Raw genomic sequence first — 26,968 nt, 5'->3', positions numbered from 1 at the left:
CAAAGAGCCAAGGAGATGAATTCGCCGGTTTGCATAAATTGAATTCTACTTTTATCTTGTCTGTTTATAATTTATTTTCTTCGCCTTCCTTAACTTCTTTATGAATCTCAACTTTCAGAAAGTATGTAAAAACAGTCATTAAAATAAATGAAAATTCAATCCTATGCACGCATATGAAATATATTTTATCTATCACATGGTTTATAGTTAAGTATCTGATGTTGTTTTCCGCTATGAAAATCGACGATTTTCAAAAAATTCGGAAAGTTATTGTTTCCATACCGATTTTCGAAAATTGATTTTTTATCAGATGTCGAGTTTTTAAGCTCCATAGAAGTTATTCTGACTATTTTTAGAGTGGTGTCCGCGCAAGTGTGTGTGTGTGGATTAAAGTGCTGAAAACATAGTGAAAATAAATTTTACAACCCATTAGCTTCTTTGTCTTATAGCTGACGATTTCGTTTTTCGAATGCAACTAATACATCAAGTTGTGATTATTTTCTCAACAGTGTAAGCGCAAAAAAAAATCTTTTGAAAAAAGAATCATAAGTCAAACAATCATAATACTGAATAAATAATATAGAACTAATCACAACTAAAAAAGATCGGCTGCCCAATTTCGAAACACAGTAACTGACAAAAAAAAAATTTTTGAAATATGCATTGAATTAAGTTCACAAGACTCCATTGGAAATAAAAATACTAAAAAATCGATTTTGAAAAATTTGTCAGTTACTGTGTTTTGAAATTGGGCAGCTGAGATTAGTTTGATCTAAATACTCTAGTCAATTATATTTACATACTTAGGATGATATGAGAGGTAGTGACACATGTTTAATTATCCCGATGATCAAGACGATTCAGGTAATTATGCATTATGCTTGATTCAGTTGAGACATTATTAGTGGTATAGATGCAAACCTCGGCACAGAAAGACTATATGTGCACATATAGGGTGGTCTTAGTGCGCACTATGCACCTTCATTGGAATCCAACAGCATCCTAGAACCGTGATTTCCGTCTGACACAGGTATTGTGTAAGCTACATTGTCCTTTTACGTGTATTCAATGAGATGGCCTATAGCAATGGACTATACAGAACTGCGAACGGGACACTAGAGCATCGGGCTACTAGCGAAGGTTCACTGTCTCCTCACACCTTTAGTGGCAATGAATTGTTCTGAAAGATGTCATTGTTTCAATACTCTTGTTGCACTTTGAATAATAAGCTCCACATTCTCCCATGGTACGCACAATGTCTCAATGTTTTCCCTTCCTCCATTCAATATGATAAAAGTTTATATGCTTATGGAGAAATTTAACTGTGAAATCTTCGAACCATAGTAAACTGTTACTAACATTATTTTTGGCCTTAGGATTCAGAGGTCTCAAGTAAAAAATGACGTTAATAATTATAAAGTTAATTCACTGTTGTAGCCAAATAATGAAAGAGCAAACTTTTGCATACAGCTAAACTAATTCCGGCCACCCGAGTAAAGAAGATGATATATAATTATTTCATTATTTGAAGGGAAAAACGAACAATATATTGTCATGTATGGCCATATATGTATCATAGTTTCCAAATGATATATAGTTTCCAAATGATTTCATACATGGCTATGTATGATCATATATGATTATACTGGTATGTGTGAACATTCAAATTTATTTGATAAAGTCATTCATGGACCATATATGTCCATTAGGGTATCCGTTATTTCTCAAGTTAGTTTGTTTCACTTGTTCATGATATAATTTGTTTATTTGTGATAAAAAAAAATGAAAAAGTTTATTCCAACGCCGTTTAAGACTGCTAAAGTAATGATACTTTCTTATTTTAGTACAATGAGAATAATTTTATTACTAGCTTCGAAGTAATTTTACGGCTATAACTAATCATGTTTCAGTAGGAAACTTACCCTTAGTCGAGAAAGGTCTTTCATGTTTTTAACTTCCTGCTAAGAAAATTGAAAATTTTCAAAAGTTCGGGAAGTTATTGGTTTCGGTCCGACTTTCGAAAATCGAATTCCTAACAGATCTTGACGTTTTGAGGTTCTAGAAAACTATTCTGACTAATTTCAAGATGATGTCCAAGTGTATGTTATGACAGAGAGACTAATCTTGCCAAGTCTGGTCGCACCTAGTATTATAGTCGAATATTAGGGCGCCACTGGAAATTGGACTCGGCCTTCCAGAACCGGATGTTATATGATTTTATTTTAATTAAATTAAATTAATTTATTACTCAGGGTCGTTTGTAATATTTTGTGAGTGAGAAGAGGAATCGTAGAGTAGGCTGAAATAATGTTAATCCAAATTTTATTATTTTAAGCACCTTGCTTTATTTCATTACCTTGTGACAATAATTATTTCTTATGGCAAACTAATTTCTTATGACAAACTAATTTCCTTATGACAAACTAACTTTTCTCGTCCCCTGGACGGTTACTTATGGCAAACTAATTTTTCTCGTCCCCTGGACGGTTTCCACACCCACACACCCACGTTAAAATATACCTCGTCCCCTGGACGGTAAAACTTATTATTGTCCCCTGGTCATTGACCTTAACCTTAGTTTAAAAACCATCCCCTGGACGTATAATTATTTAAAATAAACTTAACATGTCCACCCGACCTAAATCACAGACACAGTTTTCCTTTACTTAAAATTTACTGACTCTACTTTATTTTATTTATTTCATGACATCATTTTCCTTTTACTCAATTATTGAACTTGATTTTTCAATATCAAAATTTCACTAATAAAATTTCCACATAAAATTTTCACAATTATTTAGTTCTTAATTATTTCCACGATTTATTTAATTCATTTTATATTTTCATTAATTAATTAATTTTGGTGTTAAATTAATTATTAATTAATTAATTTTCCACTGATAAATTACCCATTAATATTCATTTCCAAAATCTTATATACTTAATTTACTCAAATTTTCTGACAATATTTTCACTACGTATTTCAATATTTAACTCAATTTACTGACAAAATAATCCGTTCTTAAATTTTACTCGACATAATTTTACCGTAATTTTCTAGTGTCTTACTTCTGATTTTCGATTTTATAATTTTAATTAGAATTATTTTAACATTAATTTAAAATATATTTTATGATTAATTTTGCGACTAGAATTACGTTTAAAATTGACTAGAACGTTCGGCCGGTGAGTTGGCGTCGCAACGCCTTAATTCAGATTTTACACGCGGACAACTTTGTCTAGAGCGGCCAACAGGCCTGAATACTTTTATTAAATTATTGAAATTAATTGAATTTATTTCTGGAATAATTTACGCGGAAAAATTTATTTTATTCCAGCCGAAAGGACTCGAATAGAATAAATTTTGAGTTACGACAGAACGACGAGTACACGGCAAAGGTTTTACGGAAATTACGAGAAGCGTGGTTAAACTAGCCGACGGGCCTTGAGATACCAATCTAATTTCACGAAACTGGCAGAAAGATGTTAAGTAATTTATTTATAATTAATTCGGCCCTCTAATAAATAATCAGAGGCCTTAATTAATTATAAATTTTACCTCCAGAAAACTCCAACAATTTACGATGAGGAACGTATCTGGTAGTCTCGTTCACTCCTCAATTTTTCCGCCGGACTATTCTTCTCGCAATCTCTCTCTCTCGTCACTCAGGAAAATTTTCTTTTGTTATATTGTAACCTGTCAATAATCAGTCCGTATTAGTATTTTATTAAATCATTATTCATTGTACTTATCGGCCTAAAGGCCTAATAACTAGTGAACAAGATAAATATTAATTAATGAATCGCCTCGTTCCACGTGAAGCGTGAACGGAAGTATATAATTACCTGGTGATGTTTATTTTTCGTCCGGTGTTCTCGCCGTCTGGACAACTCTCTTCGTTTTTCGTTCCGCAGTCCATTATATCGTTTCACTCCCGTTCACTATTCCGGAAACCTATTCCCACTATCTTAGACTAAGGAAATGACGAACGGACGGGCCTTAGTGATCCATGTGACACCCGGTGACTAGTCGCAATACTACTCGTAACTTACAAGGTCGTTGGCCGGTCATTGGCGGGAACGAAATTCAAATTCAAATTAATTTATTAATTATATTCATAATATTTACCCTGTCACAATGTATGTATGTACGCAGTTATGGGTAACACGACAATTGACCTGTTGCCAAAATGCCCGTGACAAAATAGCCAATGCCAAAATACCCGACGATGAAATACCCAACGACAAAATACCCGCAAACCAAAATACCGCCAACAAAACACCCGCAATCTAAAACACCCGCCACACGGTGTGACGCTTTTTGGGACCAAGACAATTCATCCCAGACAATTCATCAGTTAATTCTAACACTCCCGTCGCAGATTTGAATCTCGGTGGAAACACCGTGGAAGTGTGAACACCGTGGATCCACCGTGATTACACGGTGGGTTTGTTCCATTTTACCACCATGTATACACAGTGTATCCACTATGACTACGCTGTGTATCCACCGTGATTCCACGGTGGCTTTACCTCCATGTATACATCGTGTTTCCACTGTGATTACACGAAGTATCTACCGTGATTCCACGGTGACTTTGTGCGATTTCACCACCGTGGTTCCACGGTGTATCCACTGCCTAATCGCAGTGAAAACACCGTGTACATACGGTGGTAAAGCCACCGTGGAATCACGGTGGATGCACCGCGTATTCACAGTGGTAAAATGGAACAAACCCACGGTGTTTCCACCGTGATTCAAATTTGCGAGGGTCTTAATAGAAATCTAGAAAATTTTTAATAAGAATTAACTAAAAAAAAAGAAAGAAAGGAGCAAAAAATCTCTTTGTGGTGTTCCAATCGATTTCAAAATCTAATCAGGTCTAAAACTCAATAAAACGCGTCGATTTCCATCTCAACCGTCTCAATCGGTTAATTCGTTCGAGAGATATAGTTGGAGAAACAATGGTAAGGAAACGTTTTTTTTTCGAAAACAAAGGCACACAAAAGCATTTTCGAGCTCGAAGAGCTCCAAAATATATTCACAACGATTTTTTCAAGCTCAAGGAGTTAGAAAACAGCGGGAAGATTTGGGGCTAGCTCGCACGGTCAACTGATAGGCCGATTTTTTTTCGTGAATCCGACAATTTAAGAGAAATTGAAGCTCAAAGTCTGATTTGTTTAAAAAAAATTGGCACTTTTGATTAAAATTCATAAAATTAAGCGCTATAAATTTTTTCGTAGAAAATTTGTTGCTCCTTTATGAAAGACTTTTTCAACTTTTTTTATAAACCCGATCATTTAAGTAATATTGAAGCTTAAAGTTTGGTATATTTTAAAAATAACGTCTTTCGTTTGAAGTTTCATAACTCTTTAGCAATGGGATATATACTTAGGCACTAAACGCAGGACCGACGCCCAGATTTTTTTATTATTTTTGGATCACAAATACACGATTTATATCACGGCCAAGTTAAAAAGTCTAATTTGGGAAATAACGGACACCCTGATACCCATATATAGTTTATATATGTTCTTGAATAGTTTACACATGAACCAAATATAGGCTACATATGGCCATATATGGCGCATAAATAGGCATATATTGTCCATCTATGAGTATTGATAAGTTTGCATTCACTCAAAGAAAAGTTGATAGTCGTGTTAACTAAAAATCTTCAACTATTTAAAAATAATTCCTAATACTATTTTCGATAGTAATATTAACTTTTCATTAATTGCTGAAACCAATAGTAGCAATAATAAAATTTATTGGTACTACTAAAATTTGATAGTGATTAAAATTTTTTATCGCAACTACTGAAATGTAGTTAAAATTAAATAAATTTTAAGTAATGACAGCAACTTTTTTGTTAGTTCAAGTAACTCAAAAATTGTTTTAATCGTAAGTGTTGATTCATAGTTAACATTAAATAGTTATTCTAATTATCGAGTTAATTGATAAAACTAAAATTTTGTAGTTAAAACTTTATTGCACTATAACTTTATAGTTAATTTAACTAAACGAATTGGTATTAATGAAACAAAACAACGTACACTGATAAAAAGAAACCTTTGAGTCAACTTGGTTTGAGTTGAGCCAAATACGCCACGACTTTAAGTACAGCGAAACATGCTACGACTTTGGCTGAAAAGCCACACGCATTTGGAGGGAATTATCTACTCAAATACAGAGTGTACTTGTGAACATATCATTTGCATTTGTGAAGATTTTTACGCACTCAAAAAAAAAATATATGTAATTGAGTCAACATACTGGAGACTTTATTCCGCCTACTTTTGCTTTTGTTTCTACAATACTTAAATTTTATGTTGTCACGGCTGATACGTTCAACTCGTATCCTTACAAGTCGTAAAAATATAAAAGAATTTTTTATATATATATATATATATATATATATATATATATATATATATATATATATATATATATATATATATATTATTTTTCTCTCTTGAGAAGAAAAAGTACATGAGAAAACTATTTTTCTCAAGAACTATGGCGACATAGTCGGAAACAGTGAGACACAGGCGGCAACACAAAACGATGCGTTCCGAATAGACGTTCAGTCCTGTTTTTTTTTTTTATATATAATAATTAACAGAGTGAACATCAGTAGTGTAGATCGCATAACGGTCCACCCAATACGTGAGAATCCAAAAACCTTATGCACTTAGACCTTTTTTTATAACGCCGACTTACTGACGCCAGAAAGTCGTACCGGACAAAAATACCTACTTGAGCGTTGTCAACGCTTTACAATTAAGTCGCATTGTACTAATGGACCACGCGTATTATATATTTCTCTTTCTGGAAATTTCATCATTTTTACTCAACGTACTTTTAAAATTTATGTATCCGTTCCCATTCAACTAATCTAAGCATAGAAGCAGTAGTCTTCTTTGATTTTTCATCTTAAAATTATAGACCACCCAACTCATGCGCACCTGCATGTGATTCTTGGAAATTAGAGAGAGCTACTGGAAACCTCCAAATTTATGGGTTCCTACACGGGCATGCTCAGCGACAGAGTGGCGCCAGCCTACTTAATAGTCAAAATCTGTTTCCCAGGGATTACACGTGTGCATGGGCCTAGAACTTTCGGGCGAGTCCGCGTCCTCTCACATGGGAAACTGGTTACCACCACTTTTCATATGTGAGGATCATATAAAAAGACCATGGACTTTAGCTCATTAGTTCTTTTAGGAATCAAACTCTGAACCTTACTGAACTCCGGACACTTGACGGTGTTCGTGGCTAGAGGATTGATATCTCGATTGAGCATTCAGTTAACGGTAACTGGGCGTACGAACCGGACCTTGATCGTCGTAAGCACTCGAATGATCGGTATATCATTTGCTACTAGTCGCAGGAGAATAATTGACGTGATATCAATTTCACCATTCGGTCAACGGTAGCCGGGCATACGAACCGGACCTTGATCGTTGTACGTCGTGAACTAATATCAATCGGAAGCACCGGTAGCGTTGTTTATCTTCATCTTATTTTAACCCATTTAATTTCATTCATTTTTACTATTTTTATATTGAAATATACTACGAGAAACGTGAAAAATCAAAGATTATTTTACCGCGACAAATGCGAAGATTTTGATTAACATTTTGCCGCGATAAATGCGAAGATTTTGAATAATATTTTGCCGCGAAAAAGCGAAGAATTTTAATAATATTTAGAAATACTTTTACCGCAAAATACGCGAAGATTTTACAAATTTAGATTTTATATTACCTCGAAGACGCGAAGAATTTGAATACATTGAAATTATTTCACCGCGTGAAGCACGAAGACTTTCAGTTTAATTTAACCTACAGAGATTTAAAACGCATAAACATTGAAATTTATACCACAAAGTATACTAAATAAATAAATAATTCGATAAATTAGAATCACATTAATTGACCGTCAGAACGCGTTGTGAATAAGTGCCCTGTGTAACTGCTGACAGTTCTGACACCTCACCAAAACCTGTTTAGGGTAAGTTTTAAACATTGTAACCATTGTTTGGTATTTTTATTTTTATATACTCCGAAATATTTGTAACCCATTTGCATAAAACATTTACTTTTATATTTACTATTCTAAATATTGCCATTTGTAACCCTTTGTATTTTGAGAATATTAAGTCATTTAATAAATAAATACTCGTTAACATAAAACATTTGAAAAACATTATTTATCAGACAATTTTACTTTAACCATGATACTAGCTTCGCGAGGCTTTTCGGCATTCCACCTTCCTTTATCCCTTATTTTTCTACCTGTCTAGCCGCTCAGACCGATAGTTCACAGTAGGGGGTACACAATCTTACGTTTGCCGCTCGACGTTTGATTGTGAAATTAGATCAGTCACATACTAAATTGAAAATCGTTTTGGGTTTTATCAATATTGTCTTCAACAATATTGTGTGGGCGCGAATTAAATATGAAATAGAATAAGCTGAGCATTTGGTCACTTGAGCCCAGGTAATAGGATCGGTCCTTGATCAATGTAAGTACCCTTTTATTCGCTACATTTTATACGAATATAGTACCTACGCCCATCACGATCTGCAATCGTGACAATGTAAAGAATGATGATATTCTATCTATTTTTTTTTAATTTGAGTAAACTTACATTTAATCGTAAGAACCCGATAAAAAATGTTTAGATCCAAGCATATATGATTGGATCCAAACGGTCAAATATGCTTGGATCCAAATTTTGGCGTGATCCAAGCGGATCTCAACAGATCTAACAATATCCAACGAGATCTCACTATATCTAAGTATATCCAAACAGATCTTAAAATATCAAAAGAGATCCAAACAGATCTCACTACATCCGCGAATATGTAAGTGTATCCAAGCAGATCTGCGTAAATGTCAATCTTTAAAGAAATCTATATAGATTTCAGCACATATATCTAAAGAAGTTATACTACATTCTCATGAATGCATGTATAAATATATTATACTTTAGACCATTCTAAAAACAATATCCACTCACATCTTGGATCTTATTGCTATTACCTCTTAATGCTTTTGATGAGCCTATGTATAACATATATCAAAAGTCAATTGATATTTAAATAAAAAAAGTAGATAAATACTTTAGAAATATTGATCAAACTGATTTATTTTATTTATTCATTACAATATCAAGTATATGATTTAAATAACGTATGTATCAAAATCGGTAAGAAAAAAGAATTTTAATTGTCGTATATAACTCAGATATTCGTGCATAATTAGAAAAAAAAACTCTGTATTTAATGTCGTATTCACAAGAGAACCCTGACAGTCCGACGAAGCAGAAGCCTTAGCTGTATTTAAATATTATTGGATCTGACCAAATATGACTAAATGTAGACACACATTGTTGGATATAGTCTAAAATTCTTGGATATACGTATATCTGCTTGGATATGAATTATTTTTGCATCTATATACCCACGTACATACATTTGGGTCTGAGCTAATATAACTCTATGTACTACCCGGATCGAAAAATTTGATCTGTTTTTAATCAACTAAAAATTTTAAGTTATTTTTAATCGATTTTATTTTTTATTTATATTTAATTAATATGTGAATTTTAATCTAGTTTTGCCTTTACTATTCCTTATTTAGACTTTTCAGACTTATTTTCAATAATTTTTAGTCTGTTTTTATTCTTATCTAGATCAAAATCAGACTTTTTCTGTCAATTATTTTGAGTCTGTTTTTGTTTTAATCTAAATAAAAATCAGACTTTTTTTGTTAATTATTTTTAGTCTGTATTTATTCTAATTCAGATCAAAATCCGACTTTTTCTGTTTATTATTTTTAGTCTGATTTTGATATATACTCGATCAAAAATAGATTAAAATTTTTTTTTATAATTATAATGATAAATAATAAAAACAAAAAATTAATGAAAGTTTGATATTTTTTTACACATTGATAAAAAATAATATTTATTTAATAAATAAATTAGCCTCAATTAACATATAGCCATTACTTAAAAAAAATTTAACTTCGTCCTTCTTCTTTTCTTCTGATAGTGCATCCTAGTAAATGAGACTTTCTTTGAACATACGTTTTGAGAAAAATCAACTATTTTCCACTGGCTTCTTCTACCTCCAACTCATTCAGTTCCTTATCATCATCTGTTAGATATTTTTATAAATACAGAAATTTATTATTATAAGTTTATATTCAAAATGAAAAAGAATCTTAATTTAAAGAATAATTGGCGAAAAACCTTTCCTGATTAAAAACTCCGATTGAATCCAATTGAATCTGATTTAAACTCAATCAGAATTCTATCAGTTTCAATCAGAAATGTTCGGGAGCGTTTAAGGCCTCCGATTGAAACAGATTGAAACTGATTGAGATATTTCAATCAGATTCAATCGGAAAAAAATATTTTTTATTTTCTGATTAAATCTGATTGAAATATCTCAATCAGTTTCAATCAGATTCAATCGGAAAATAATAATTTTAATTTTCGATTATTTTCCAATTGAATCTAATTAAATCCGATTGAAATATCTCAATTAATTTCAATCAGATTCAATCGGAAAATAATAATTTTTTAAAAATTACTGTCCGATTGACACCGATTAAAACTGATTGAGAAAAATTCAACCAGTTTCAATCAGAAAATAATAATTGTAATTTTCGATTATTTTCCGATTGAATCTAATTAAATTCGATTGAAATATCTCAATCAGTTTCAATCATATTCAATCGGAAAATAATAATTTTTTTAAAATTATTTTCCGATTGAAACCGATTAAAACTGATTGAAAAAAATTCAATCGGATTCAATCGTAAAATAATAATTTATTTCTCGATTTCATCCCGATCCCGAAGCCGTTTTTTTTTTTTTTTCACTATCAACAAAATTATATGAAACAAGTGAAAAATAGACTTTCGGAGCAGATAGAATCGACATAGATCGAGTTATAGCAATTTGTTTTAAAGACTTTCAAATTCAACAAATTCTTTGCAAATTAAAACTGGTTTAAAAACGATAGCTTAGAATCTGGCCATGTTTAAAACAATTTAGAAAAAATGTTATTCAATTAACATACTTTTTAAATGGAAAAATTTTATACTCGAGAGAAAGTACTTTAAATTAAATTTAAGACCTAAAATTTTCAGGGAATTTTTTTCTCAATATAAACAACAAAATTTTCTTGTGTCGGCTAGAAAAAAAAAATTTTCGTTTCAAACGAAGCGGATTCAATTAGAAAATAATCATTCATATATCGAATATTTTCCGATTGAATCAGATTAAATCCGACAAAAAATTTTCAATCAGTTTTAATCAGATTCAATCAAAAAATAATAATTCATTTATCGAATATTTTCTGATTAAATTCGACAGACAATTTTCAATCAGTTTCAATCGGAAAATAACAATTCAGATAGTATTGATAATTATTTAAATTTGAGCAGATATGAATTTCATTTATCATTAATTCAGCAATTTTTAAGATATCCGAGTATAGAATTTTATCTGTCTTTCCAATTTAATCAATTTTATAAAAAGTTAAAACAAGCATTTTTCAGGATTATATAAAAACTTTTTTTAAAAAACTGTATTGATTGAGTTTAAAACTATCACGAAAATAAAAGGAAACATCAATAAAAAACTATATATATATATGTTAAGTTGGTTAAAAAAAAAATTTTTTTTTTTTTGGTATCCAAAAATTGAAATATACCTAAAAATAAAAAATTCGGTACCAATCCAAGCTCTTAATAATAATACTACGGTTTGCGTCAATTAATTTTTCTATTTTCTATTTAAATAACACTGGAAAAAAACTTTTTATTTTTTAGAATTTTCTAACTTACAAGACGACTGGTAGAGCACTCGGCGCGATACCGACATGGTCTGGGTTCGATTCCCAGTTCGGGCTATCTATATTTTTCTCAATTTATCTATAAATTGTCTTATTGAGAAGGTTTGCATGTTTTAAGTTTCCACTATATTAAATTGTATTTAATATAGTGGAAACTATAATAAATAGAAATATAGTTTCCACTTATATAGTGGAAACTATATTAGTCGATGACTTTCTATGCTGAATAAAGATTCAATTTCATAAATAATATAATTAATTTTTTTTTTTTTTTTTTTTTTTTTTTTTTTTTTTTTTTTTTCAAATATATGGAATTAACGAATTATTATGCACGGTAGATATTTTTGTAGAATATTGGATGCTCTACAACAAAAGTCTCATCATTTTTTGATAAATCTATCTGTTCAAAAGTAATTTGAGCTTAAAGACAAATTTATAAAAAATTTTGAGATCTTTTTACTTTTCCGGCGAAACTATCAGTTTTATCAGAAAATCTCGTAGAAACTTTTTTGTACGTAATTTCATTTCTCAAAAATTATTATAAATAAATTTTTTTTTAATTTCGCTTTTTTTTTCTAGTTATTTCCATTTCAATGTCAAGCTCTTAAAAAAATAGTTTTCTGATTGATTTTTTTTAAATTCTAAAATATGTTTTTTGTATTTTAACTTATATTTTTTAAATAAATTTTTTTCATCGGGGTGTTTAACGCAAGGATTTTCGTATGCTCCAACTACTAGAAAAAAAAGTTGCTTGAACCAAGACAAAAATTTCTTAGGAGAAAAGATATATGTAGAGGGGCGGAAATTCACCAGTCCTAGGCAATAGCAGTGGGAGTAGTTCGGTGCTCGCCACTCGATAGCGCCTACCACTTGTGAAGTGTCCCTGGTAAGAAACGTAGTTCAGACGTATTATATTCCAGACGGAAGCAATTCTGACCCGAGCACTCCTCTGTTCTTTGACAGAGTGACAAGTGCCATTTTTGGTGATAATATAGTATATCCTATATTACTTCAAGACATGAAATCTAATTGTTAATATAGATTTAACGTAGATTTTAATATATTTGATTTTTTAATTTTTTACCATTTAATAATATATAAAATTATTTTTTCCCGGGAATCGGTAATTTTTGATTAATTTACAATCGAAACCTTCCGGAAATATCTGATTAAATCCGATTGAAACTGATTGAAAGTCAATCAGAAATTTCTGATTAACTTTCAATCAGAATCATTCGAAAATTTCCGATTGAATCCGATTAAAACTGAATGAATGTTAATCAGAAATTTCCGATTAAATCTGATAGGACGTTTTCAATCAGTTTCAATCGGAGTTTTTAATCAGGGTTGCCATTAAAAAATGAATTATTTTAAGAAACTCAAAGATTATGCGACACTGAGTTATCTTAATTTAAAAAAAAAAAATTACGTGACAAAATTTTTTTTCAATTCTTTGCTTCATTGAAAGCGTTATATAAAAGCAATAAATTTGAATTCGAAAGATAATTAAAAAAAGAAATTACTATTTCCATTTCTGGACAAAATTAATTACTACATGATTTATTAAAAATAACAAGAATGAATAAACTTCAATTAAACTTACTGCTCATGGAAAGTGATTCGGGAACATCTAGATATAGAGGATTATTTAAATTTTCTTGATATTTAAAACGTGCTGTTGCTATTTCGTATTACAATGTCACAGAGGAATATTTTGATACGGTTTTTAATGTCAGAATATTTTTCGACTTTATTCAGTGAATTGAAGAAATTTTTGTTGAGATTTTAACGCCAATTTTACTACTTTCGTTAAATATTATTAATATTCTATCAAGACAACTAAAAAATATAGCTATCAGATAATCATCAACTGCCGACATTTTTAAACAAAAGACACTAAGTAAATAGTAAACAAAAAAAATATTCATTCTAGATCTTAGAATACATTTTATAAATTTTTTCTCGACATAAATGAAATTATTATAAGTCCACGATTTAATCTAGTTTTGTCCTTGCACAATTTTAGAACCAAAATTTTTCTAAGTTCCAGAATTAATCTAGTTTTGTCCTTTTGTATCGCAATTGTTTTTTAAAACATCAGATGAAAAACAGCTTAAAATTTTATAAAAGATCAAAAGCAGATCAACTAGTTCAAATACAGACCAATTAGTCCAAATGCAGTGCAGTTAGACTAAAATCAGACCAAATATTTTGACCCGGGTATCTGCTTGAATATAATTATATCTGTTTGGATATAAATCTTTATATCTGCTTATATATAGTTGGATTTGAGCAGATATAACTATATATATTTGTATATATGCATATCTGCATGGATCTCAATTTTGATATCTTCTTTTTATATAGTTGGATCTCAGCAGATATACTTATATATGCTTGGATATGCGTATATCTACTTGGATATCAATCTTAATACATCTCTATATCTATTTATATATGATTAGATCTGAGCAGATATAATAATATATGCTTATATCTAGCAAGATCAAATATTTGAATGCATTTGGTTATAAACAGATATAATGAGATCCACACATGTCTGGTTGGATCCAAATGTTTTTTATCGGGAATATGATTTTTTTTAAACTCAATTGCTTTATATCTTTCTTCTAAAACACCTAAAATTGTACAAAATTCATGTAACGTTACTGCAATTTATTCAAGTTGTCGAGTCATTAATGATCGATCTTGCATCAAAATAATACTTTTTAGAATAGAATAGAACCAAAGAGTATCCAGAGTTAATGAATGCTGAAAAAAAAAAATTACCGAAATTTTTTATTTTTAGCTTATTCAAGGGCATTTATTGAGAAAAAAAATTACTTTTTTCATTACCTGAAACGTACTTTATATTTCTGGATTACAAAAGAAAATTATCCAAGGAAACAAAAGTACACATTGTTGTCACAATGTAATATAGGATATACTATATTACCATCAAAAGAGCTACTAGTCACTAGGTCGGACGACAGAGGAGTAGTCGTGCCAGAATTGTTTCCGAGTATAGAATATAACAACTCTGAAATATATATCTAACCAGGAGCAGCACAAGAGGTTGCGTGCGATCCAGTGGAGAACACTGAACTACTCCTACCGCTGCTTATTCGAGTTCGGTGCCTTATGAGAAATATTTATAAAAAAAATATATTAAAAATACATAGAAAGTACGTAAATATATATAAAATATGTATCGAAAATAAATTGTTCATAGCTAACTTTTGGCCAGTTTTTGTATATATTTTCAATGTAATTTAAATATTTTTAAAATAGATTTTAAGGTGTATCAGAAATACATATTTAAAAATATATAAAAATTATATTAATAATATATTTCATATATATAAAAAGATATAATTATGGAAACATAAAAAATATATTTTTAATTTAACCACCAACATAAGAGAAAAAATATAATAAAATTATATATTTTCTATGTATTTGAAATATATTTTCATAAATGTATTTTTCATATATTCTAAGGTATAGAGAAAGGGGAAGCAAAATAGAGTACCCCCAAAATCTCATAAAAAAAAAAAATCTATTTTTTAAATGTTTTTTAAACCTTCCAAAATCACTTTTGTAAATGTAGTTGACCATTGTTATGAATTTTTTTTGTCAAACTTTTTCAAAAATCGAAATTTTCAGTCAAAAAATGTTAATGACTTTTGTTTTATGATAAAAACCATTGAACAATTTTTAATTTTCCCTTGCATGTAATAATTATGTGGAATATAATTTTTATTTATGTAAATTACTTATAAGAAAATTTAATGTAATCGAATTTATTTAATATCCAGAAATGTTTTTCTTCTCTTTACTTTTTTTAGAAGGTACCCTATTTTGCCCGCAAATATGAAAATTTTTTTTTTAATGGCCTCTGAAAATTTTTTCTAACATTTACATTGGAAATCATTGAAAAAAAAAAAAAATTTACTGTATTTGAATTCTCAATAACTTAGTATTTCCTTAAATACTCCGTTTCACTCCTCCCATTCTTTTTTTTCATATATTTGAGTTATATTTAAAATATGTAAAATATATACAAAAATCGGCCAAAAGTTAGCTATTAGAAATGTATTTTTTACACATATTTTATATATATTTATATAATTCTTATGTATTTTTAATATATTTTTTTTATACTAAAAATATATATTTTCTATATTTTAATATACATTTTTTTTTAAACGTTTTCTACGAGGGATGTTTTAGATAAAAGAAAAAGTGATTTTTGTATTCCATTCATGCTCTTGAATATTCTAAAAATAATGAATTCCTGTAAAATTTTTTTTTTTCAGTGTATTCATTTGCTCTGGATACACAAAATCAATGATACATTCAACTTCTTCAATTACAAAGTACATTGCAGGAAGTAAATAAGTACACTGACAAAAAAAATTTGCTATAACAAAAATCAAGATTACGCAGCTATTTGTTATGATAGCAAAATTATTTTGGTTAACGTAACGAAGTGATATTTGTTGTGGTGAGTAAAGTGAAGTTGCTGTTGTAACAAATGATATGTGTTGAGGCAACATTTTTTGAATACGCATAGAATTTTGTGCTTTAATTAGGTAAACAATATCATTAAAAATTCATCACAAGTTTTGGATTTTGGACATAAATTGTGTTTGTAAATTATGGCTAAAATATTAAACGCTGCTTATTCTGAAAAGTATACTTATATGTCTAAGTATAGTTAAAAGCGGGCGCTTTGAAGAAGTGATTTTCTTATATCTGCACTCAAGCCGAGAAAAGACAAGATTGGAACGATCTTGTTTCGATCTTGACACTTTTCTTCTCGTCTTGATCTCGAACTCAAAATTTAAGTCTCGTATTGATCTCGAAAATCAGTCAATTTATTATATCGTCTTGTCTTGTCTTTATTTAATTGGTTTATATTTTATAATTAGGAAGATTTTAAAAATGTCTTGAATTTATTATTAAATTTTTTCTGAAAACAAATTATTTATTTTCATATTTTCTAACGATATTTTTTATATGATATAACATATTAAATATAGTTTATGAGTATTAAATTAAATAAATTATATTCACAATAAATCTTTTTCTCCACCTATTGTTACAGCGTAACATGCAAAAATACGAAAATGACGTATAATTGAATAAATAAAAAGAAATTTTTAAAAAATAAAAATTAAACATATCAACGGTCAGATAAGTGGTCAGAACTTGTTGATGTGAACAAAGAATACCATAAATTTCTTTCTTATTACTTATGAAGGAATTATAAACTAACTAATAAGTTGAGCAATCAATTAAACCGTGATAAGCTCCCTAATGCTGGCAACCCAAACAGAACTACTTTTAAATAATGCCACGTGATGCTCCTCCTTTTTTTTCTTTATGAAGTCAAATGTCACCACCCCGATAACCTTTAGATCTATGCATCGTTGACTTGACATATAATTCACTTGATCCCTCCGCATTCTTTCTAGTATCTACTAGCTCAAATTCATTAAAAATTTTAACTAAACTATAAAACGAACTGATAATTATTAACAAAAACAAGGCAATAGAATCTATGATTGACACCGTTGACAGTATAAATAAAATCATAAATAACGCTTAATACGCGACAGTAACTATTGCACCAAAACCCAAGAAACTTATTGGTAAAATAAATATTAATAACTTGAGACCCCGGGAAAAAAAGTTCTTATATGATCATATAAAAATCATATAAAAGTGACTCATATAAAATCATACAAAGTTTTATAATGAAATTGGTCCTATAAAAACTTATATGATTTTATAAAAACTTATATAACCATATAAAATTCTATATAATCATATAAAATCTTATATAATCATATAAAGTTATATATAAACATATAACGTTTTATATAATCATATAAAGTCTTATATATTTATATAAAATTTTAGATAACCATATGAAGTTTTATAGGACCAATTCTATTATAAGGCTTTATATGATTTTATGAGTCACTTTCATATGTTCATATATAATCATATAAAGTTTTTGATTTTGATTTTAATGTTTTCAATTTATAAAATATATAAGGTCATTTAGTAATTAATTTGTTTCCATTATAAAATAATTATTATCATAAAAAGCTATTGAAACACTTTATTTATTGAATTTTAATATATTAATATAAACAGAAGTATCCATATGCTATAATAATTATAACAATGTTAATAAAATTAAAACCTACTTTTGTAACGTAAAAATATACGTGTGTATATTGCATAGGCATTTTCGTGAATACTTTTTGTCTAAAACTAATTATTCACATAAGTTTAAGACACATTTTTTTTTTTTCTAGTAATTATTTCCTAGAAAACTATAAGTTAAGATTTGGTTTTTTATAAGTAAAATTATTAATACTTGTCTTTAAGTTTATCACAAAGAATGCTACTTTTTGTTTCATATATTTATATATATATTATGCATAGCTAGATGAAAAAAGAACCAAAAATGTTAATATAAATAATTATGAATTATATATGGATATATATATTCCTACTGTCCGTGTCACTTACAAAAATTATTTAAGAATAATACTTTAAATAAAAAAAAAAAAAAAAAAAAATATACGTAGTCGTTTGGATGACATGAATGATTTTTCGACCAGTAATGATATAACATCAACTATGCATAATATTTAAAAAAAATAATCAATAATAAAAAAATATTTAAAAAATTCTTATAATAACTGCTCAAATAGAGTGAAAATTTTTGTGAGATTGTCTCTTTTTACTTAAATCTTACTTTCTTACTTATTCTTGATCAGCTGCATCTTTTTAACAGTCAACTGCCTGATGCCCATTGCTTTTTTTTTTATTATTCAAATCATTATTATCACGTATTTGTTTCTTCAATTCCACAAGTTTTTGTCGCATTGCCGCTATTATTATTTTTCGACTTTCCTTTGTATCCTTTTCTTTAACTAATTTCAATGAATAAGCTAAAAATGATATATATAGTTAAATTTACATTTTTATTATTTATTTATTTATTTCAATAGTGTTAAATTTGATGTGAGTGAAAACTTTCTAGACAAAAAATAAAATATAATCCTAAATCCCAATTTCAATATTATAATTTTATATTCAAAAAAGATCTATATTTCAAAAATCTTTAAGTTATATTTGTCAAATATTATAAAAGATTTAGTGTAATATATTGAATAATTAAAAGTACAATAATATACACATAATAATGCAATAAAAATGTAATATCGTAACTGACTTTAATTTTTAAAGTTTACTTTTTTTATAATTATAATACGAAATTTTAAATTTAATAAGATAATTTGATAACAAAAAGTTGATTGGAATATAGTTTGTAAAAAACTTGAAAAAATAAACAGTAAAAATTATATTTGCGAAATAAACAAATAATGCAATATACGAAGAAAATAGACATACCGATAATTGCTTCTTTAGCTCTCATGCTCATAACTTCTGTATCTTGTTCCATTCAATCTCGACCTTGAGCTCTGGGAGATCTTCCTGATAAAGTAATTTTTAAAATTGCTTTAATTTTAAAAACCCCAGAAATTAGTGTACGGGCAATTAAATGTGCCGATTTTTTATCATTAATTGCCATGGAATGAACTCTAGACACGCAGTACACGTTATTGCCAATATTTACCATCTAAAAAAAAAGTATTCCAAAAATGTAAATCGAATATTTTAAAAATCTCATTTTTATTATTATAAATTATGTGAGATTAACAACTATCCAATTTAGTAAATACCTTATTGTTATTATAAGTAGGACCATATAGCTGATGATCATCATCGTCATTATCAAAATGATTATTATCATTACCATCATGTGCCTCAGGTTTATTTAGAGATTGTTGAGACATTTGTGTACTAGAATCGTCATTGTCCATTTCCGAAGGCATTTTTGTTTTGTTAAGAGATTTTCCCGGTGATAAACGACGATTTAAATCGGAGTTCAAGTATAATGAACTATTTTCACGAGATTTTAATTTTAAATTAGTTATGTCATTAGAAGCAGAAGTGTTAATATCGTCAATCTCAAATGTAGGAGTTGTACTTTTTGTAATTTTTTGTGGACTGTTATCAGATTTTTTGTTTTGATTTATTTTATCGTTAACCTAAAATTAAAAAATGAGACGTAAATTAGCAGCAGTTTAATAAATAAATAAGGAGCTAAGATTTTTGAACAAGATTAAAAACAATTTAACTTTCTATGAGTAAAATATACAAAAGAGTATTTAAATAATACAAACCTTAGAAGATTTTGGTGAAGATTCACTTTCTTTACCAGAGGAAATATCAAGTCCTGAATAATCTGACTGTTCGGATTCAACAGAAGTATTTGAATCATTAGCTTTTAATAATTTTGATTTCTATGCATGTAATAAGAAAAAAAATTATTAATCGTCTCAAATTAGTATTAAAAATGAGAGGTTAAACGAATTTAATATTTACATGAAAGCTACTATTTTTTGTTATTTTAGATTTTTTTGTTGATGGTTTGTTACACTTATATTCTGAATTACGAGGTCTTTTATGAAGTTTCATAGTGCTGTCGACATACAAATTTTTCGGAGGATCATCAATATCAGTTATTTTTGGTTTTGTTTTCAATAATTTCAATCGTTTTAGTTTTAAAGCTTCATCATTATCTAAAATAACAAGCATTATATAATTTTAATTATATAGACCGATGTCAAAATTTTTATGAAACGAATTAACAAATTAAATTATTATTAGTAATAACTTCCATTCCATAGAAAATCATATTTAAAAAAGATGGATTTTTACCTGAAAAATCAATCACAACACCTTCATATTTTTTTTTATGTGAATAAAATTGACCACGTCACCAATTGCCACAGTTTTTAAGTCACAAATAACTTTGTCATCTTGTACAATAGTTAATGAATTATCTTCCAAACATTCAATTAAGAACATCATGTTAATTTAAATATAATATTTAAAATTTTTTTTATTGAAATATTATTTTTATAATGCAAATCACTTAATGAAACGCACACAAGAACCGACGCTCATCTAATGTAGGTTTTGAAGCATGGTGGAAACAGGATTTCCCTCGTAATCCTATAATATCAAACTGATATAAATTTGAAAATATTTTTCAAATTTTATTCACAATAATATTTTATATAATAAACGAATTACCTTTATCTCGGTTTACATATTTATTCTCACTTTGTTATTTAACGCTTTATTTATAGCGTTTGTTAAAAAAAATTGTATTTTTACTAAATACAAAAAATACCTCAATAAATGAACTTACTACGGTTAATAAAGTTGTAAAAATACACCGGGAACATTCATTAATATACCACCAATCATTCGCCTATTCATAACATTTCTGAATAGATAGCTGAAGATTAATGAACCCAGTGTTATTCCTTGAATTTTATCATCCTAGTTTAATTTTCCTGGATTCTGTAAAAATACATCCTATTAACTTTTATGTCTAACATTAAAAAATTAAAATTTTTTACAGAAATACTAATGATTAATTTTTAAATAACTATAAAATGACTAGTAAAATAAAAAAATTTACTTTCGAAAAAATAAAAAACAATCAAACATTTACTAAAACCATTAATAAAATGATTTTATTTGACCGAATTTTATGAAAAAAAAAAAAATACTTACAGTAGCAAATGCAACATTGAAAGAAGTAATTTTTAAGCTCATATTAGTGGCATTATTATCAGAGTAAGCCATCTGATAAACCAATGACATAATGTATCCAACATCAGATTCACTCGCATAACATAGACCAGCGCAAATTCTTCTAAATATCGTATGTATCTTGCTTTCAATAAGAAGTTTGTATCTTCCAGTAGTTTACCTCATTGTCGCTATTAAAAAATAAACAAAAATTAGTCATATTAAGTTTAATTGACTGTAGACAACAAAAATGAGTCAGAATATGAGAAAATATCTATTCATTTAAATACTGAGAACAGTATACCGTACATCAGAAAATGATTACTATGTACTATTATATCACAACAATAATTTAATCATTATAATTTATGAGATAAAATAAAAAAATATACCGGTACGTTAATATGTTGACAATAGATATTAAAACATGCTGAGTAAGTTCATAGTCACAACATAATGTCATGTTTATCAACATACGTACATTTCTCAAAGCAATTTAATTCCAGGTTTCTCTAGATCTAAAATAGCGCAATACACAAATATTTATAAATTGTTCTTCTGCGATCTGATCTCTTATTATACAATTGTCTTATTATCAATTACTAATTGTCTTTATAATTACCGATTGGTGCAGAGTTATTCTGATTTTTTTCTTCTTCCAATTTTTGATTAGCGTCAACTGGATCCAAGTCAAGAAACTCAACAAAACCATGTCTGATTGTTAGAGACATCTGAGATGTCGATGTAAATGTAGAAAGTAATTCTGAGTCTGCTCCAGGCTCATTTGCTTGAATCTTGAATTATTCCAATAGATAAATAAGCGTGTTTGGGTAACCACGAGTTTAAAAGTTAAAAGTCGTATACATTGCGATGTTGATCATGTGGTCTGGCTTTTCTGTTCTTGGATTTACACCTGATAAAAGCTTAAATAAACCTGTTAAAATTGTATTCGACCACGCTCATGGATTCTCAGACAGTAGAATGTACTGTTTTCCAAGCTATCTTTACTTAGCAAGTAGTCGTAAGTTTCTGAATTATGACCACCTTCGTCAAGAATGTAGAGAATCACGTGTAGAAATTCTGAAATAGAATATAGTTGAGTCCTTATATGATATCCAGGTTCAGGATTTACCAGAGTAAAATCACCGTCTTGTAATTCTATACGATAACCAATGAAATCTTCAACATTAGGCTCGTATTGTGCGATCAATTTATTGAAAATCTTTAAATAGGTATCAGCAACTAGCCACTTTTCCTTGGGATCTTTGTACGACCGGATATTAAATCTAAGAAATACTGTTTTAATAATAAAATAGAGATAAAGATCAAAGCCTGGGTTTCGTTGACCAACACCCAGTAGTCATAGAATCAGAGTCTACCAGAGCATCAAAAAGTTCAAACATTGATCGAGTTAATGGATATTCTTCATTACGCGATTCAGTTTCTTCTAACTCTGTCTGGATACCTCGGGATTGGTAACTGCTGGTTGTTGGAATAGTACACAAAATTTGTGCCACTTTTAAACTTTGCCAGATAGTACTTGAGCTCTCGGATGATTTGAGTAGAGCAGCTGTTGTACGAACTAGAACTCTTTTGAGCCGTATAGGCATTACACAGCGTGCAAGACCTATCAGAGCTGGTATGACTTTCCAACCTGGATGCTCACAAATGGCAATGCGAGACATCTCATCGTATTTAGCGACAACTTGTACTACATCCAGTACTGCTTCCGGACCATTAACTTCATGCGGCGTGATTCCTTTTAGATGACAGTGCTGATGATTAACTGTATCGTAATTTGGCGGCAATTCTTGACGTAAGTTGTAATAATATCTGTCAAGAGAGTTGAAAAAATGATCCCATAGTATTGTTGATCCACTAGAGCCATTAGGTTTCAAGAAATTGAAAGCATGTCTTGCTGCTTGTGGTGATGATGCCAATGACGCTATCATTTTTAAGTATGGCACAAATAGTCCTGCAGGTAATATTTCACTAGCTAGTCGTACGAATTTAAACAACGTCCCTTGACGAACTGATAATCTTGCCACGTGGACATTCGATGATACGTGCGTAACGTTATCGTTTCGACACTAGTACTCTAAAACGAAATTTAATTTTAGTGGATCTTTTTTGTACAATTCTGATACTGCAAACAGTAAATACTCAAAATAATCATCAGGGTTGACAAGTGGTTTTACTCCTTCTTGCTGATCCGCTGTCATGAATATCATAAATTTATCAGCTTTGCTTAACTTTCATCGGCATCGGTTTTATAAAATCTGATATCAACATATAGAAGTATCAAATATAAAATTCTTCGTAATGAATGTCTTCGTGCCCTTTAAGTAATATAACGCATGATTAAGCTTGACACTCTATAATCCGTAGAACCACCTTTACTTTTATTAATATAATATTGAACACAGATTTAATGCCACTAATTTAGATAATTGGTTTGACTATCACCACTATTTTCATCGATAGCATCTAAATTACCATTCCACTTGGAAACAAGATCTCGGAGCTTCCTACTCTTTTTTATTATTAATCAGCCTTTAACAATAAGCAAAGCTGAACTTCCAAAAAAAAATCTGTAACATATCGAAATACATGTGTCATTTCAGCGATTTATAACACAAAAATAAACATTGAATAAAAAAATTTTTTTTTATTCATAAAAGATAATACCAGAAAAGAGAACTTACTAGTTAATTTCAGGAGTACAAAAGCACTTTCCTAGTGATAAATAAAATTATTGTTATTAATACTATTATTATTATTATTATTGTTATAATTATTATTAAATTAACAAGCTATAAAAATAACGATTTTTCATATCAAAGTAACCACGGAGGCTAGATGGTCATCTAGCCTCCGTGAAAGTAACGGAACAAAATATGTTTACATATTACGTATGACTTATACGTATGTAACCAAATGAGTCACCATGGTCTATTCTCATAAAAGCGATAAGCGAATTGTCGCGTCGATGACGTCACAATTAATGTTTGGCGGTTGAAATGTGTAAAAAAATTATTAATTATTATTAATTAATTAAAAACAACTTTTTGCACAGAGCAACCATCATTTCTCATTAAAAACAGAGTGAGCAATTTTTCGGGACTAATTACGATAAAAATAAGCCCTTACAATTAGAGATAATGGGAACTTGAATTTCTGATTTTTTAATTACGATTAATTAATTAACGGTTAATTATAGCAGTAGAGCAATTAATAATTTCGAAAGAGCAATTGATGAGCAATTTTTTGGCATTTGGGTTTTTGAAAAAAAAAATATTTGGCGTCAACTAGTTTACGGTTAGTATTCAACAATATTTTACTTTATTAAGCATAAAATATTATTTAAAAAGTAAAATTCGAACCGTATGTCTGGCGTCATGATTAATCTAATAATAATGGCGTTATAAATTTACCATTGATATTTATATTTATCAACGTCCACTCAAAGTAATGTTCTATAATACCGACATAGCTATTGTTTTGGCTTTTTAAGAAGAACATAAGTGTTCAATTTATTTATCATTTAATTTTATAAAAATAAAAGGAATTAATAACATCGTATTATTAATATGTCAACCTCAGAGGATGAAGATCGTATTCCAAACAAGAAATATAAACTTTGGTTACATGATGATAGTTTAATGGTAAATATTTTGTTTTATAAGCTCTGTTAAGTATAGATGTCATATAAATTCAATAATAAATCATACAGAAAGATATAAATTACAATAAATGTCGTATAAAAAGGATTTTTTTTTAATTTAGTAAATTTAAAAAAATTTAGTAAAATTTACTAGCTATAGATATATAAATACTTGAGTGATCGAGTATTAATTCCCTGATCTGCTACTGAGTCTCTTACCTTATCGATGTTTTTTATTCGAAAAAAATGTGATAATGTATTTTTAATTTAATTTGTTATAGATACCTTTAACCACATTAAAAAGGCATAAAAAATCGTTAATGTTTTCAAAAATTTCTGGTGAGGAAAATAAACAAAACGAACACATTCAAATAGTTGATTATAATATTGCTTCGACTTCACATAATAATTTGGTAAATGATGAATGTGACCATGATAATAATTCTAGCAGTACATTGAGTGAGTCAAGTAATCTAGATGAAAATGAATACAGTGACAGTAATAATGACAGTGATACAAGTGATAACACTTTGTCCAGTCAAAATAGTTATTATAATCAAAGTGATGATACCAGTTCTTTTGAAGAGCCTAATAATGAAAGCTATGAAAATAACTATAATATAAACATGAGTCAAGTAGATATAGATGATAGTGATGGAAATGATGAACAAATTTGTGAAAATAATGTTACAAGTATTTTACAATTATATGAGAATAGTTCTTCGTCCCTTGATGAGAGTATAACAGCACTTTTAGATCTATATGGTAAGAATAATTTAACAAAAATTGCTTTGTCTGATATTTTAATATTACTTCATCAAATGTTACCTGAAGATAATTATTTACCTAAAACAGTTTATAGATTATTTAAATATGTTAGTGATAAAGTATCTGAACCAGAAGTCATAAAACATTTTTATTGTAAAAAATGTTCACAATATTTGGGTTCGAATTTAAGAACTTATCGGTGTGATTCCTGTAATGCAGATAAAAAAAATATCGCTTTCCTTTATGAAATTGATGTATGCAAACAGATTAAATGGATGTTTGAAAAACAAAATTTGGCTGACAAGCTTAATATAATATCGGATCAAAACTCAAATACTATTCATGATATAACAAATGGAACTGAATACATTCGTGTGAACTCTAGAGAAGATAGACAAATTTATGATTTAACTCTTATACTTAATACGGATGGAATATCTTTGTCAAACAGTTCTAAAAGTGAGTGTTGGCCGCTTATGTTTACTATTGCAGAAATACCTCAACAATTAAGAGAATTACATGTTACAGTAATTGGTTTATGGTATGATGACGTTCATCCTGTCATGAATACCTTTTTGAATCCATTTTGTCTAAAATTAAAAAAATGTTTTGAGGAAGACATAAATTGGGTTCATCCAAGAACAGAAAAAACCATTATTTCACGTATCATAGCTCCATTAATAATAGCAGATGCTCCGGCAAGAGCTAGCATTCAAAATATAGTAAATTTTAATGGAGAATATGGATGCAATATTTGTGAAATAAAAACATCTTTATCTAAGTTGAAAAAAAAAAAAAACGTAAAGTTCGTATATATCCTTTCATTGAAAAAGAAAAAATTAAGCTAAGAACTGGGGCCAGAATGGATAAGCAAGCTAAAAATGTCCTTCAATTAAATTTGCAACATGTAAAAGGAGTAAAAGGTAACACTGTAATAACCAAACTTCTTTTACTAGATTTAGC

At 28.8% G+C, this 26,968-nt stretch overlaps 1 protein-coding gene and 1 long non-coding RNA gene across 4 annotated transcripts in view; one reads left to right on the top strand and one right to left on the bottom strand.

Moving 5' to 3' along the window:
* Positions 1 to 26,968, top strand: part of LOC103580233 (cell adhesion molecule Dscam2) — a 459,597-nt gene that overhangs the window by 94,845 nt on the left and 337,784 nt on the right. The gene's annotated exons all lie outside the window — the stretch shown is intronic.
* On the bottom strand, positions 18,503 to 24,444 carry LOC103573408 (uncharacterized). 3 transcript variants are annotated; one of them, XR_008403850.1, is made up of 11 exons: positions 24,279 to 24,444; positions 23,737 to 24,164; positions 22,196 to 23,671; positions 21,556 to 21,764; positions 21,067 to 21,339; positions 20,689 to 20,985; positions 20,353 to 20,549; positions 20,151 to 20,270; positions 19,647 to 20,015; positions 19,315 to 19,543; positions 18,503 to 18,851 (listed from the first exon to the last, which is right to left on the bottom strand). It is a non-coding gene; the product is annotated as an uncharacterized LOC103573408 (long non-coding RNA). The 3 variants fall into 3 exon arrangements; XR_008403849.1 differs by having other exon boundaries at positions 20,689 to 20,998; positions 22,196 to 24,164; XR_008403848.1 differs by having other exon boundaries at positions 22,196 to 24,164.

Source organism: Microplitis demolitor, chromosome 1, assembly GCF_026212275.2.
Source record: "Microplitis demolitor isolate Queensland-Clemson2020A chromosome 1, iyMicDemo2.1a, whole genome shotgun sequence".
In the NCBI taxonomy this organism is placed as follows: Eukaryota; Metazoa; Arthropoda; class Insecta; order Hymenoptera; family Braconidae; genus Microplitis; species Microplitis demolitor.
This window is presented reverse-complemented; position numbering and strand designations above follow the sequence as displayed.